The sequence below is a fragment of the Microcaecilia unicolor genome, chromosome 1, assembly GCF_901765095.1.
Source record: "Microcaecilia unicolor chromosome 1, aMicUni1.1, whole genome shotgun sequence".
Classification (NCBI taxonomy): Eukaryota; Metazoa; Chordata; class Amphibia; order Gymnophiona; family Siphonopidae; genus Microcaecilia; species Microcaecilia unicolor.
In genome coordinates, this window is record NC_044031.1 from 14,631,339 (window position 1) to 14,647,319 (window position 15,981).

The window sequence follows — 15,981 nt, forward strand, 5'->3', positions numbered from 1 at the left end:
AAGTCTGGAGTTAGCAGTGGAGGAGAAGGGGGACGACAAGAGAGATTTGTCCAGTGAGCGGAGGTCACGGGGAGGAATGTAGGGAGAGATGAGAGTGGAGAGGTAATGAGGGGGCTGCAGAGTGGATGCATTTAAAGGTCAGTAAGAGAAGTTTGAACTGTATATGGAAGCGGACGGGGAGCCAGTGAAGTGACTTGAGGAGTGGGCTAGTGTGGGTATAACGATTTTGGTGAAAAAAAAGTCGTGCTGCAGAATTTTGGACAGACTGGAGAGGAGAGAGATGGCTGAGAGGAAGACCAGTGAGAAGTAAATTGCAATAATCCAAACGAGAGGTGACAAGGGTTTGGATAAGGGTTCTGGTAGCGTATTCAGAAAGGAATAGTTTTCGAAAATACTGATTTGGATGTTTTTGTGAGAAAACTGTCCAAATGCTCTTTATGTCACTTTTTAGACATTTTTGTCTTTCGAAAATGAGCCCCAGAGTGCCTTTAAATGGTTCCATGTTCAGGGTCTTGAATCCTCACTATTCAGGGCATAAAAACAATAAAAAATTAAAAACAAGACTTGCACTGAGACATAAATCTAAGCTTCCTAGGTAAAAAAAATAGTAATTAATCAAAATAAAATGACAGCATTGTTGTCTAATTTAAAACCAGCATGAAAATTGCACCAAAAAATGCTAAGTGGCTGTCGGAGATAAACCAACATATGTAATGCCAGGCTCGTCTCATCAAAATCGCTAAAAAATGGGATAAAAAACTCTTTAGTTTTCAACATTTTTATTGATGACACACAAAAATAAAATACAGTGGGGGAAATAAGTATTTGATCCCTTGCTGATTTTGTAAGTTTGCCCACTGACAAAGACATGAGCAGCCCATAATTGAAGGGTAGGTTATTGGTAACAGTGAGAGATAGCACATCACAAATTAAATCCGGAAAATCACATTGTGGAAAGTATATGAATTTATTTGCATTCTGCAGAGGGAAATAAGTATTTAATCCCTCTGGCAAACAAGACCTAATACTTGGTGGCAAAACCCTTGTTGGCAAGCACAGCGGTCAGACGTCTTCTGTAGTTGATGATGAGGTTTGCACACATGTCAGGAGGAATTTTGGTCCACTCCTCTTTGCAGATCATCTCTAAATCATTAAGAGTTCTGGGCTGTCGCTTGGCAACTCGCAGCTTCAGCTCCCTCCATAAGTTTTCAATGGGATTAAGGTCTGGTGACTGGCTAGGCCACTCCATGACCCTAATGTGCTTCTTCCTGAGCCACTCCTTTGTTGCCTTGGCTGTATGTTTTGGGTCATTGTCGTGCTGGAAGACCCAGCCACGACCCATTTTTAAGGCCCTGGCGGAGGGAAGGAGGTTGTCACTCAGAATTGTACGGTACATGGCCCCATCCATTCTCCCATTGATGCGGTGAAGTAGTCCTGTGCCCTTAGCAGAGAAACACCCCCAAAACATAACATTTCCACCTCCATGCTTGACAGTGGGGACGGTGTTCTTTGGGTCATAGGCAGCATTTCTCTTCCTCCAAACACGGCGAGTTGAGTTCATGCCAAAGAGCTCAATTTTTGTCTCATCTGACCACAGCACCTTCTCCCAATCACTCTCGGCATCATCCAGGTGTTCACTGGCAAACTTCAGACGGGCCGTCACATGTGCCTTCCGGAGCAGGGGGACCTTGCGGGCACTGCAGGATTGCAATCCGTTATGTCGTAATGTGTTACCAATGGTTTTCGTGGTGACAGTGGTCCCAGCTGCCTTGAGATCATTGACAAGTTCCCCCCTTGTAGTTGTAGGCTGATTTCTAACCTTCCTCATGATCAAGGATACCCCACGAGGTGAGATTTTGCGTGGAGCCCCAGATCTTTGTCGATTGACAGTCATTTTGTACTTCTTCCATTTTCTTACTATGGCACCAACAGTTGTCTCCTTCTCGCCCAGCGTCTTACTGATGGTTTTGTAGCCCATTCCAGCCTTGTGCAGGTGTATGATCTTGTCCCTGACATCCTTAGACAGCTCCTTGCTCTTGGCCATTTTGTAGAGGTTAGAGTCTGACTGATTCACTGAGTCTGTGGACAGGTGTCTTTCATACAGGTGACCATTGCCGACAGCTGTCTGTCATGCAGGTAACGAGTTGATTTGGAGCATCTACCTGGTCTGTAGGGGCCAGATCTCTTACTGGTTGGTGGGGGATCAAATACTTATTTCCCTCTGCAGAATGCAAATAAATTCATATACTTTCCACAATGTGATTTTCCGGATTTAATTTGTGATGTGCTATCTCTCACTGTTACCAATAACCTACCCTTCAATTATGGGCTGCTCATGTCTTTGTCAGTGGGCAAACTTACAAAATCAGCAAGGGATCAAATACTTATTTCCCCCACTGTACATCCAGTTCCGGCATACACAGAAATGCCAACGTCATAACATTCAAAGTAGAAATAAAACGTGAAAGTCCGTCATCAACTTTTTAAACAATTTTCTCCCTTCCCCCCCCCTAGCCCAACCTCCCCCCCCCTCCTTATTATTGATTCTATCAGTGTCAACCATGTTAACGTGGATGCTACAAATGAAATAGTCCCGTAAGCAAAATATAACCTAGTCACACTAAAAGATAAGAGTTAAAGCTAATACATACGCCTATGAGTATTGTCCCCTTTACTTGATAACACTTTTATTGACATTCAAGGAACCATTCATGGAATGTTTGGTCCTGGGAACTGAGGAACTTTCGATTCCCACTTCAGGCACAGGCAGCTCCTTGTGACTCTGGGCAAGTCACTTAACCCTCCATTGCCCCATGTAAGCTGCATTGAGCCTGCCATGAGTAGGAAAGCGCGGGGTACAAATGGAACAAAAATAAAATAGATACTATTGGAGATTCTACATGGAATGTTGCTACTATTTGGGATTCTACATGGAATGTTGCTACTATTGGAGATTCTGCATGGAATGTTGCTACTATTGGAGATTCTACATGGAATGTTGCTATTCCACTAGCAACATTCCATGTAGAAGCCTGCGCGGCCACATTGGTGATCTGCAAGGGCCGACGTCTACATGGAATGTTGCTAGTGGAATAGCAACATTCCATGTAGAACCTCAAATAGTAGCAACAGTGGAGGAGTGGCCTAGTGGTTAGGGTGGTGGGCTTTGGTCCTGGGGAACTGAGTTCGATTCCCACTTCAGGCACAGGCAGCTCCTTGTGACTCTGGGCAAGTCACTTAACCCTCCATTGCCCCATGTAAGCCGCATTGAGCCTGCCATGAGTGGGAAACCGCAGGGTACAAATGTAACAAAAATAAAATAGATACTATTGGAGATTCTACATGGAATGTTGCTACTATTTGGGATTCTACATGGAATGTTGCTACTATTGGAGATTCTACATGGAATGTTGCTATTCCACTAGCAACATTCCATGTAGAAGGCTGCGCAGGCTTCTGCTTCTGTGAGTCTGACGTCCTGCACGTACGTGCAGGACGTCAGACTCACAGAAGCAGAAGCCTGCGCGGCCACATTGGTGATCTGCAAGGGCCGACGTCTACATGGAATGTTGCTAGTGGAATAGCAACATTCCATGTAGAATCTCAAATAGTAGCAACAGTGGAGGAGTGGCCTAGTGGTTAGGGTGGTGGACTTTGGTCCTGGGGAACTGAGTTTGATTCCCACTTCAGGCACAGGCAGCTCCTTGTGACTCTGGGCAAGTCACTTAACCCTCCATTGCCCCATGTAAGCCGCATTGAGCCTGCCATGAGTGGGAAAGCGCGGGGTACAAATGTAACAAAAAAATAAATAAATTGCACATTCATCTTCAAATGACACCAGTTCATGCAATATCCAAATAGACTCCATTTCAAAATCTTTTGAACAACAAATTATTTTCTATGAAAAAGAAGTATCCAACAGCCCTCTCAAATAAGCCCATACCCCCCCCAACCCCTTGCCCCTTCCCATTCCTCGCCCCTTACCCTCCTGTTAGCTTCTATATTCCCCCCACCCCACCTCTACCTCCCCCTATTAAATCTCCCACCTTCCCCTCCCCAATCTCCATGCTGATCCCAGCTGTAAAATGCTATAAAGAGCCACGTTTAACTCAAGATCCGCTCTTTTAAAAATATATAATTTAATGTTTTACAAGGAGAGTAATAAAACGGAGGTGAAGATGCTGATATGCAATGCGAGTTTGATTTATGATATTGTAGAGGCCGGGGACTTTTGTGGTGGAAGGGAGGTATGAGAGATCAACACTTGGAGTTGGTACTAACCCCATGGACTCTGCATCCCTGGAGTAGTCAATCTCTCTAGGGGGACACAGGGATGCAGAAGTTGTTGTTTTTTTTTTTTTATTAAATAATAAACTCTTAACTTCTTTGAAAAAAAAAAATATATATATATAATTTAAAAAGTAGAATCAACATCAAAACGGGACTCAGACCGTACAAGCCAGCCCAGCACTGACTTTAGTTGATGTGGAGGGGCATTTTCAAAAGGGACGTCCAAGTTGTGATTTGGACGTCCTTGCAAAATGGCCCAGCACCGGCCTTAGTTGAAATAGCCACAGTTGCTATCTAAGCAGCACTTGACTTGCAAACACTTGTGCAAACCTATAAGCTTTGTTTTTTTATACCATTCATTTTCTAATTAGAGATCCTCTGTGTTCATCCCACAACACCTTGAATTCCGCTACAGCTCTTCTCCACCACCTACCTCTTGAGGGCGTTCCAGGAATCAACATCCTCACTGTTCCAGAGAAGGGAAAATGGTATAACTACAGGACATTACTGCCAGTTTTGGTGCGGCAGTGTTGGCTTCTGGGATGAAAGGTTCCCAAGTGTCTTGACTGGTCTGGAGGGTCGCTGAGGAAGGTGAAATTAGGTCTTACCTGCTAATTTTCTTTCCTTTAGACCTTCCAGACCGGTCAAGAACCCTCCCGCTGTGTACACGTTGGATCCAGGAGAGTGGTCGCTACATCGTCCATTGTTCCGTCGCCTAGTGAAGGAGTGGGGTCTGCCGTTGATAGATCTCATGGCCTCTTCAGACAATGCTCAAGTAGCCAGGTTTTTCAGCCGGCGGCGAGATCCAAGGTCCGAGGGGATTGATGCTCTGGTGCTCGCGTGGCCCCCTCACCAGCTGTTGTACATGTTTCCTCCTTGGCCCTTGATAGGACGGATAGTTCAAAGAATAGAGCGGTACGCCGGGACAGTAATTCTTGTGGCTCCAAATTGGCCTCGTTGGCCTTGGTTTGCCGATCTAGTACGTCTGGCGATAGTCGGGCCGCTCACGCTGGCGGAGTCGGTGGTGTTGGTGCAAGGTCCGATCGTGATGCCAGACCCATCTCCGTTCTCGCTTACGGCCTGGCTCTTGAAAGGGACAGGCTGAAGAAGAAAGGTTTTTCAACTAAGGTGATTGATACTGTGTTGCAGTCCCGTAAGCGTTCCACGTCCTTTGCTTATGTTGGGGTGTGGCGGATCTTTGAAGGTTGGTGTAACGATCGTTCTTGTTCGCCTTGGACCGCTTCCATTCCGGAGGTGTTAGAATTTTTACAGGATGGTGTAGACAGAGGTCTTGCTGTTTCCTCTTTGAAGGTGCAGATTGCGGCTCTGTCCTGTTTTCGGGGAAGGATACGGGGAGTCTCCTTGGTGTCTTCCCCGGATGTGGTTTGATTTTTACGTGCTGTAAAGCTGATTGGTCCTCCTAGGCGGCCGGTTGTACCGCCGTTGGATTTGAACTTGGTGTTGGAAATCTTGGTATAAATTGGTTCGATTTTTTCAGCGTACTCAGCCCTTTCGCGGAGGTCGGCGAGGAGGCCGAGACGCGCCGGGGGGGGGAGGTCTGTCCTCCAGGCGTGCTTCACAATGAAGGTGTGCGGGTCCAGCCTCTGGTAAGGGTAGGGGCTCGTTTGAGTCAGTTCTATCAGAGGTGGACCCATATCACGTCAGATCAGTGGGTACTTGAGGTGGTGCGAGACGGGTACGCGCTAGAATTCGAGACTTTCCTTCCAGATTTTTTCCTCGCCTCTCCGTGCTGCTCTCGGGTCAAGGCCAGGGCAATTCGGCAGACGCTTCGTCGGCTGATAGATCTGGGAGCGGTCGTTCCCGTGCCGGTTTCAGAAAGGGGGACAGGTTGTTATTCGATTTATTTTGTGGTCCCCAAAAAGGAGGGTTCCTCTCGGCCTATTCTAGATCTCAAAACGGTCAACGAGGCTTTGAAAGTTCTCTCCTTTCGCATGGAAACATTGCGCTCGGTCATAGTAGCGGTGCAGAAGGGGGAGTTTCTCACATCTTTGGATCTGTCAGAAGCCTATCTTCATATTCCCATTCGTGCGGCGCATCATCGGTTTCTCCGTTTTGCGGTCCTACCAGCAGAGGGAGACTGAGAACACTAAAAACTTAAACCAGTATAAGCTAGCAGCCAACCCCCAAGCAGCCAGTAGATCCTTAACAAAGCAGGTACTTTCACCCCAAGGTACTGTATATTCCTTCCTATAATAGGCCTGTAATATGGCTCTGCTGGCCCTCAGTATTCCTTGCTTTGCTGTCGTCAGCATATTTTGAGTTCCTTCCTGCAGCTGCATGTAAGCTAAAGTGCTTTCTCAGGAAATGGAAAGTACATGTTACATGTCAAGGTGACACTTAGGAGGAACTGAGGCTTTGCGGCCCCTATATGGCAGATACACATGGATATAACCTTGGTGGTGATGAGAGACTGAGGAATCTGCAGACTCCAAGATGTTCCAACGGAAATATGTGTTCAGAGAGGAAGGACACCAGGTGTTTCATACTACTTATTTGTTAGCTGTGATCACGCTTTACTGATAAGGAATTAGCCAATTGCCACAAAGTGTGCATGTGAACACAAGAGGAGAGGATGATACAATGTAGGAAATTGCCATCTATGTATACATATAAAAAATAACAATATTACAGGACAATCCATATATGATCACAAGTTAGTTTAGGAAAAATCACATGATTTTTACTGGTTGCGCCTACACCTAAGTCTGATTGTCTCTCGTATTCCAGCCCCTAGGGCTAAAGTATCCTCTCCTCCTAGGGGGAAGGGACTGAGAGTGACTGTACAGTGCATATCAGCCTCTCACTGCCTAACACATACGTTTCCCTGATTAAAGTTGTGGCGCCTTAGTTCTGGGGGGCTTTAATATTGGAATAGATCCTTCTGTGGATAGGAAGGGTGGAGGGAGCCTTGTTGATCTTAGAACCCGTCGGGGCCTTCAGTACTTATGAGTGATCAGCTGCGGTTGCTCATGAAACATCTGAAGCGTCTTGCACATTCAGTTGTTCTGGAACTTTGTTTCCTTGGGTTTGAGATCGAGGCCTAATCGTCTGCTGCATAAGGCATTTTTTTTATATGGAAAGAATATTTTGATGTGTTGGAGAGAGGCTGCTTGGAGGAATGAACTTGTCAACCTAATGAAGATTGAGAGACTGGACACTAGTCAGCGGTCGCTTAGAGCCCGGAAGTCTATTCAACAAATTTGTCCCTAGTGTGGGATCGTTTGCCACACCGTTCTCGTAGCTACTTGCTGAACCTTTAACTTGAAGTATGGACTTTAGGGAAGGGAAGAGGGTGATAAGGTTTTGGTCTGTTATTATTGCAGATCAGACTGCCATGAAGAAACAACATGTGCGGTCTGATCTCTTGCAGTGAATGTGGGTGGGGGGGGGGGGGGGGGGAATGAAACTTAAAAAATTACCAAGCTATACTGTTATATCTCTTCTTACAGATATTATTATTATTATTGCCATTGTGTGGTTCTAATAAGGATATTACAAAAGGAAATATCAACTTGAATATGATCATATATTGTACCTGCATCTCTGGTAATGATCAGCAGCGGGGGGGGGGGGGGGGGGGTACGTTTATGAAGGGTTATTAAATTGATCTACAATATTCTACAATGCTTTTTTATATATTTTTATTTTTTTTAGAAAAAGATTATCCCAGAAACAGTAAAACAAAGACACATGACTGGAAGCTCATTGAGAAGTCTAAAGGGGAAAAGATGTTATCAGAAAGAGAGAAAGAGGAGACTCCTTCCTGTTCTGACTGGGGAGAAAAGGGAAAACATCAAAATAAACAAAAACATTCAACAGGAGGCTCAGCTCTGTGTCAAAACAGTACCAGTGATATAATACAGACAGGGGAAAAGCAGACAAACCAGATGAGAGAGCAAAGTTGTTTCTGTGATATTTGTGAGATATTCCTCAGCAATCATTTAACTCCGAAATCACATCCTCTATCTGATACTGAAAATAGACCATCTACATGTACGAACTATGGGAAAAACGTCCGTCAAAAGAGAGAACTAAAAGAACAACAGAAAAAGTGCATAAAAGAGACACTTTCTACATCTGAGTTTGAGGAAGCTTTCAGTAGGAAGGAAGAGCTGGTGTATACAAGTAAAGAATATGGGAATAGCTTTACCAATGGAGAAAACATTACAAAACACCAGAAAAACAACACTGATGAGAGATTATCTTCATATCCTGATTGTGACAAAAGCTTCAATCAGAAAGAAAACTTCATAAGAAATGCAAAATTCTACCTAGGAGAGAGACTAGTTTCCAGTACTGAATGTGATAAAAGCTTCACTGCCTCAGGGAAACTCGCCATCCACCAGAGAATCCATTCAGGATTAAAACGATTTCTATGCACTGACTGTGGCAAAAGCTTTAGGTTGAAGTATAACATGTTGATGCACCAGAGAATCCACACAAGAGTGAAGCCTTTTGCATGTTCTGAGTGTGATAAACGTTTCACTGAGAGGGGAACATTGCAAAGGCACTGTAGAATCCACACGGGACAGAAACCTTTTCACTGCACTGAGTGTAATAAAAGCTTCAGTCAGAAGGCAACCCTCACAATACACCAGAGAATGCACACAGGAATGAAACCCTTTAACTGTACTGACTGTAATAAAAGCTTCACTTGTAAAACACACCTCACAATACACCAGAGAATCCACATAGGAATCAAACCCTTTCACTGCACTGAGTGTAATAAAAGCTTCAGTCAGAAGGCAACCCTCACAATGCACCAGAGCATCCACACAGGAATCAAACCCCTTAATTGTACTGAATGTAATAAAAGCTTCAGTCAGAAGGCATACCTCAGAATACACCAGCGAATCCACACAGGAATCAAACCCTTTAACTGTACTGAGTGTAATAAAAGCTTCAGTCAGAAGGCAAACCTCACAAAACACCAGAGAATCCACACGGGAATGAAATCCTATAACTGTACTGAGTGTAATAAAAGCTTCAGTCAGAAGGCACACCTCAAAACACACCAGAGAGTCCATACAGGAATCAAACCCTTTAATTGTACTGAGTGTAATAAAAGCTTCAGTCAGAAGATAAGCCTCACAAACCACCAGAGAATCCACACATGAATGAAACCCTCTAACTGTACTGAGTGTAATAAAAGCTTCAGTGAGAAGGCAACCCTGAAAATACACCAGAGAATCCACACAGGAATTAAACCCTTTAACTGTACTGAGTATAATAAAAGCTTCAGTCACAAGGCAGCCCTCACAAGACACCAGAGAATCCATACAGGGATGAAACCATTTAACTGTACTGAGTGTTATAAAAGCTTTAGTCACAAGGGACACCTCAGTAAACACCAGAGAGTCGACAGAAGAGTGAAACCATTTACATGTTCTGAGTGTGGTAAAAGCTTCAGTGATAAGGGAACGCTGCAAAAACACTGGAGAATTCACAGAGGAATGTAACTGTACTGAGTGTAATAAAAGCTTCAGTTGGCACACCTCACAAGACACCAGAGAATCCACACAGAAGAGAAGCCATTTATATGTTCTGAGTGTGGTAAATGTTTCGTTGACAAGGGAGAACTGACAAGGCACCAAAGAATTCACACGAAAGTGTAGCCATTTACAAGTACTGAGTGTGATAAAAGCTTCACCGAGAAGGGAACACTCAGAAGTCACTGGAGAATCCAAATAGGAATGAAAACCATTTAGCTGTACTGAATGTAATAAAAGCTTCTGTCATAAGACAAACACCAGAGAATCCAGGAATAAAATCATATCTGTGTACTGAGTATGGCAAAAGCTTCATTGACAAGGAAACACTCACAATGCATCATTCAGGAACCAAACCATTTCTATGCACTGACTGTAGCAATAGTTTCAGGTTGAAGAAATACATGATAATGCACCAGAGAATCCAGACAATCCATTTGCATGTACTTAGCTAAAAGCTGCACTGAGAAGGGAACACTCACAAGACACTGGAGAATCCACACTGGTATGAAACCATTTACCTCCTCCGAGTGTAGTAAAAACTCCAGTCAGAAGGTACACCTCAAAAAAAGCCAGAGAAGCCACTTAGGCATGAATCCATTTACATGTACTGAGTGCAATAAAAGCTTCAGTTAGAAGGCAAACCTCAGAAAGCACCGAAGAATCCACATAGGAAGGCACATATAAATATCTGTTAGTGGAGAAAGAAATAACTATAAAGCAGAAATTGTGGAAAGAGAAAATCAGTAATGACTATTATAGACTTCGAGGGGCATAAACGAACGGCGCCGGCCATCTATATGGCTGGCACCGGAAAGAGCTGTCCCCGACCGTATTATTGAAAAAGATTGCCGCCCATCTTTTGTTTCAATAATATGGTTGGGGATGGCCAAATGTCAGAGATGGTCGGGTTTGAGGTGGCCGGCATTGGTTTTCGCTGATAATGGAAACCGAAGCCAGCCATCTCAAACCCGGCCAAATTCAAAGCATTTGGTCGTAGGAGGGGCCAGCATTCGTAGTGCACTGGCCCCCCTCACATGCCAGGACACCAACCAGGTACCCTAGGGGTCACTGCAGTGGACTTCATTAATTGCTCCCAGGTACATAGCTCCCTTACCTTTGGTGCTGAGCCCCCCAGAACCCACTCCCCAAAACTGTACACCACTACCAAAGCCCTTATGGGTGAAGGGGGGCACCTACATGTGGGTAAAGTGGGTTTCGGGTGGTGTGATGAAAAATATTAAGAATTGCTTTTCAGTCTTACTTTGATCACTTATACATTTTAAACTCTTCTGTATTTTACTTGCCTTGTATATCTCAAAGAACAGGCTGGAAGGAATGAGATAAGGCACCTCTCAAGAACAATGTATGTCCCTGAAGCCAGCTTGTGCAGAAGGAGGGTGGGTACTCTTGAGGTTTGGTAAATAAGTCACCTGGCCAGTGGTTTGTTTTCTTGAACCAAGAGAGAGTGTGACGGTATCCCCTTGCACATTTCTGGATAAGTTTTAGCTTAAAAAGGGGGCTTTTTGCAGCAGAGCCTTGGGGCTCATTCTGTAGATGGACGCATTGTGCAGAAAAGACTTGTTCCTAGTCTTAGGGCGACTTCAGGCTTTTTCGCTGCAATGGGCCCCCCCATCCCACCCCAGCTGATGAGATAAGGGCCTGAATGATGTAATTCCTGACCAGTGATGATGTATATATAAATATATATATCTTCTTTTCCATATCATCAAGCAGATCAATCCATAGACTGGTGGCTTGTGTCCATCTACCAGCAGGTGGAGATAGAGAGCAATCCTTTTGCTTCCCTATATGTGGTCATGTGCTGCCGGAAACTCCTCAGTATGTTCCCTATCTCAGCAGGTGGGTGGTCACACGCAGCAGCTCTGGCTTGGTCTCCACGCCTATTTACTTAGGCTTTGTTGAGTACCTGGGGTTGAGGGCTCTTCTTGAGCGAGTGCAAACCTGGTGGTGCCAGGTCCCTCCTTTTCTCCCCCCTCCTGCTGGCTCCGTTAAAAAAAAAAAAAGAATCTTGAAGCAGAAACTTTTACTTGCAGCTGCTCACTGGGACACCAATTCGTTGCAGCTTGGAGCAGGAAGCAGGTAATTTTACCTTTTGTTAGCGGGCAGGGGGTTCCCCATCGATTCCCTCGTGGATCATGGCATCGGACAGCAAGGGCGCGAAGAAGCGCTCCACGGATCGCAATCGCACGGCTAGCGGGGATCGGAGGCGCCTTTCCAGACTTTGAGTTAGCCGGGTTTTCCTCCGCTGGGGCGTCGTCGGCCTTTCCCGCCTTAGGCGCCCATCCCCGTTTATCTGCCCTTCCTACGTTGGCTGGCCATGCAGCTTGGACGGCTCCAGGAGTGGCCGCCCTTGAGTTGGGCGGCGGTAAAATAAAGATGGCGAAATTTAAGCGCCATGCTTCCCGCGCACCTCCTTCATGGAGTGATGCACCGGACGCCATTTTGATCTAGCTAATTTTCCTTTGGCCAAGTTATTACTGCATGGTAATCTATGGACTATATCTGATATTTTCTGCACATTCCAAGCCCATCCAGTCTGCCCAACAAGATAAACTCATTTTACATGGTATGCGATACTTTATATATATACACGAGTTTGATTTGTCCTTGCCATTCTCAGGGCACATTCTGCCCAGCACTCTTCTTGTACTAAAAGTTCTGAAGCTAATGTCGAAGCCCCTTAAAATTTACACTCAAGCCCATCCATATCCAGTCACGATCAGGGTGTAGACCACAGAAGTCTGCCAAGCACCGGTTTCGCTTCCCAGTTACCTGCATCTCCACCAGGGGTGTGCTGGTAAATTTTTAACAACAGGCTCTTTCTTCGGATGTAGCCAGCTCTGCAGTTGGAAGGGCCAGGGGTGGCCGGGGGGGGGGGGGGGGAGCAACACTTGCCTCTCTCTCCTCCTTCCCTTTGTGCTGGCACACTAGGCATACCTTTGCTGGCAGCCAATAAATGGACTGCCACCACTCCCCATGTCTTGCTCTGAGCAGCATGCTGAAACTTCTCACATATGCTGCAGAAGTCCCAGCCTGCTGCTCAGAGCTGGAAACAAGGAGCAGGGAGCAGCAGTAGTCTATTTACTTGGCTGGCAGGGCTCAGCATCCCCACCAGCAAAGTAAAAGAGAATTCAGCAGGGGGCCCAAGCCCACATTTTGGGAGCCAGTTGTTAAAGTAGCCATGGAGGGCCCTACTTTAACAACCGGCTCCCAAAATTCTTAAAATCTTAACAACCGGCTCTTGTGAGCCTGTGAGAGCCTGCTCCAGCACACCACTGCAGATATTTGTTCTTCCCTCTGGTTGCCCAGAGCTTCTATGGGCCCAGCTCCCTGCGCGGATCTTAGTTCCTCCCTTTCCCCGCTATCCGCTCCTTTCGGCAGCGATACAGAGGTTTCCTGCGTAGGAGTGCTGGATGCAGAGGGTTGCAGGGTGGGGCTCTAGCATCGGGGCTGAGCGAAAGCTCTAGCTCTAAAGTCGCCGAGAAGTCTCTATCAACCCCCGGGTGAACAAGCGGGCTCCCTCCCCATGTAGTGAGTATCTGTTCTCTTTGAATATAATTCTGTATAAAGGATTGAGTTAAAGACGAATTCTGCCATGGTGGGGCTGTGGAGGCCGTCTTTTCGGCATCGTTTAGAAATTCAGAGAGCCTTCAGAAACGTCCGATGCAGACGGCAGCCATCTTGAATCTCTATTGCTTTTTATTTTTATTTAAGGACACCTTAAATAAAAATACTTAAGATTGAAGGGGGGCAGACTCAAGAAAAATGTCAGGAAATATTTCTTCATGGAGAGAGTGGTGGATGCTTGGAATGCCCTCCTGTGGGAGGTGGTGGAAATGAAAATGGTAACTGAATTCAAACATGCATGAGATAAACATAAAGGAATCCTGTTCAGAAGGCATGGATCCTAAGGAGCTTAGCCGAGATTGGGTGGTTGGCAGGCGGGGATAATGCTGGGCAGACTTATACGGTCTGTGCCCTGAAGAGGACAGGTACAAATCAAGGTAGGGTATACACAAAAAGTAGCACATATGAGTTTATCTTGTTGGGCAGACTGGATGGACCGTGATGGTCTTTTTCTGCCGTCATCTACTATGTTACTAATCTACTATGGTCTCTTTTGCAACCTCACTATCAGGATACCCTATCTTCCCTGTTTTGGTGATATATTTGAAAGATACCTTATCCCGAGCCATGCACTTTTGAGCGACTGTCGGCCTTCCCCCCATTTCTAGTTTAAAAGCTGCTCTATCTCCTTTTTTGTATTTAAATGTTTTTTATTGATGACAAACAGAAAGCATAAATTCTTCATTAAAAGACAATTTCCACAGCCGTGTACATTTCTCCAATATTAAGCCATTCTAACAAATCCATTATACAGTCATCAAGTTTTTATTTATTCTCCCCCCCTCCTCCCCCCTCTCAACTGTAGAAATTTATACGTCAACACTTTACTGAGGAACGTCCAAGTTAACAACACCCTCCACATTTCAAATGCACAAGAAATCAGTTTTAAACCAACAAACCAATAAACAGATGATCTAAACGGTAGCGTACAGCCATCAAACTTGTTTATCAGGCCTTCCCCTCCATCCCCTCCCCACTCTCTATTTACATCTTCTCATAGGTAGTACATTAGATCATAGTTCCCCTTCAACTACTGTATCCTCCATTCCCTCGTCCTCCCTCCAACTATGCCCCTCCCCCCTCCCTCCCTCCCCTTACAACCCATACTTCCAACCAGGTTACCTATATTTCGACTAAATATATACCCTCCATCCTTATGAGTCCACACTTACTCCCTCCCCCTCCTCCCTTCCCATTCTGTTTGCATGTCCCACCTCTGGCTCCCTCTGGTCCCTTCCAATATCCCATGGTAATCTATTCAGTATTTGACTACGTGCTCTTGGCGATATCGTACTTATCTATTTCCCCCATATAGTTAAAAAACTCTTTTGCCTTTTTGGTGTCAGTCGCGCCCCTCTCGCTTCCCAGAGCATCAGTTGATGTACCCTATTCCTCCAGTACCAGTGAGAAGGAGGCATGTCCAGCACCCAGTGACCAAGGATACACTTCTTCCCCACTGCATGCTTTACTCAGAAACAATTGGTCCCCTCGTGCATCCACACCCCACCGTCCAGGAATACCTAACAGCATTCTATCAAATGTGATGACTATTGGATGATCTAAAACTCCACTGAGGTATCTACCCAATCCCCACCAAAAGCCTTTAATGTATCTACATTGCCATAGGCAATGTGTCAGCGTAGCTCCGCCCTGCTTACACTTGAGGCAGGCATCAGTAGTAGTTACTTTTGCATGAAAAGCCCTTCTGGGGGAGAAGTAGGCTCTATAAAGGATTCTATACTGACATTCTTGCATTTCTGCACTGTTAACCACCCTCGTTATTCCCAACAACGATTGCCTTATAAGCTTCTCAGGAATTTGGCACTGTGCTTCAACACTCCATTTGTCCGCCACCTCTAGTACTTGCCTCTCCGGACGCCCTTTCTCTAGCTCTTTACAGAACCAGGATACTGAGGTCTGTCCCAGTGCATCTCCCTCTAAAAAGTCCTTGAGCTGTCTCCCAAATCGAGGGAGCAGACCTTCTTTGGGCAAACTACGCACATAATGTGACAATTGTCGATAAGCCAACATCGCCGCCATTCCCCCTGAGCATCGTTGCTGAAAGTCCATCCAAGAGATCAAGGTGCCATCCTCCTGCATGACACTTTCTAACAATTCCACTCCTTGTTCCTGCAATCTACGGAACACTGCATTATCTCTCCCAGGCGGGAACTCATCATTCCCCGCCAACGGAAGTAGTATACTAGTGGTGGGATCCTGGCCCCATCGTTGTAACAAGTCCCTCCACACATGCCAAAGAGGCCCCAACAATAAACTATCTCTGATTCTTCCAGGCAGTTTCCCTTTCTTTGGGACATGTAATAAGTAATTCAAATGCCATGGATGGAAATACGCTCGCTCCATCCCCACGTCCGTAAAAGCAGATGTGCCCATAATCCAGTCTCGCAGATGTCTCAAAAGACATGCCTGATTATACACCCGCATATCTGGGAGTCCTAACCCCCCCTTACTCCAGTGCCCCACTAAATATTGCCATTTCATCTTCGATTTCCTACCTGCCCAACAGAAT

At 45.5% G+C, this 15,981-nt stretch overlaps 1 pseudogene; it reads left to right on the plus strand.

Annotated features, from left to right (window-relative positions):
• LOC115476803 overlaps positions 1–9,770 on the plus strand; it is a 36,276-nt pseudogene extending 26,506 nt beyond the window's left edge.
• The last annotated feature ends 6,211 nt before the right edge of the window (positions 9,771–15,981 follow it).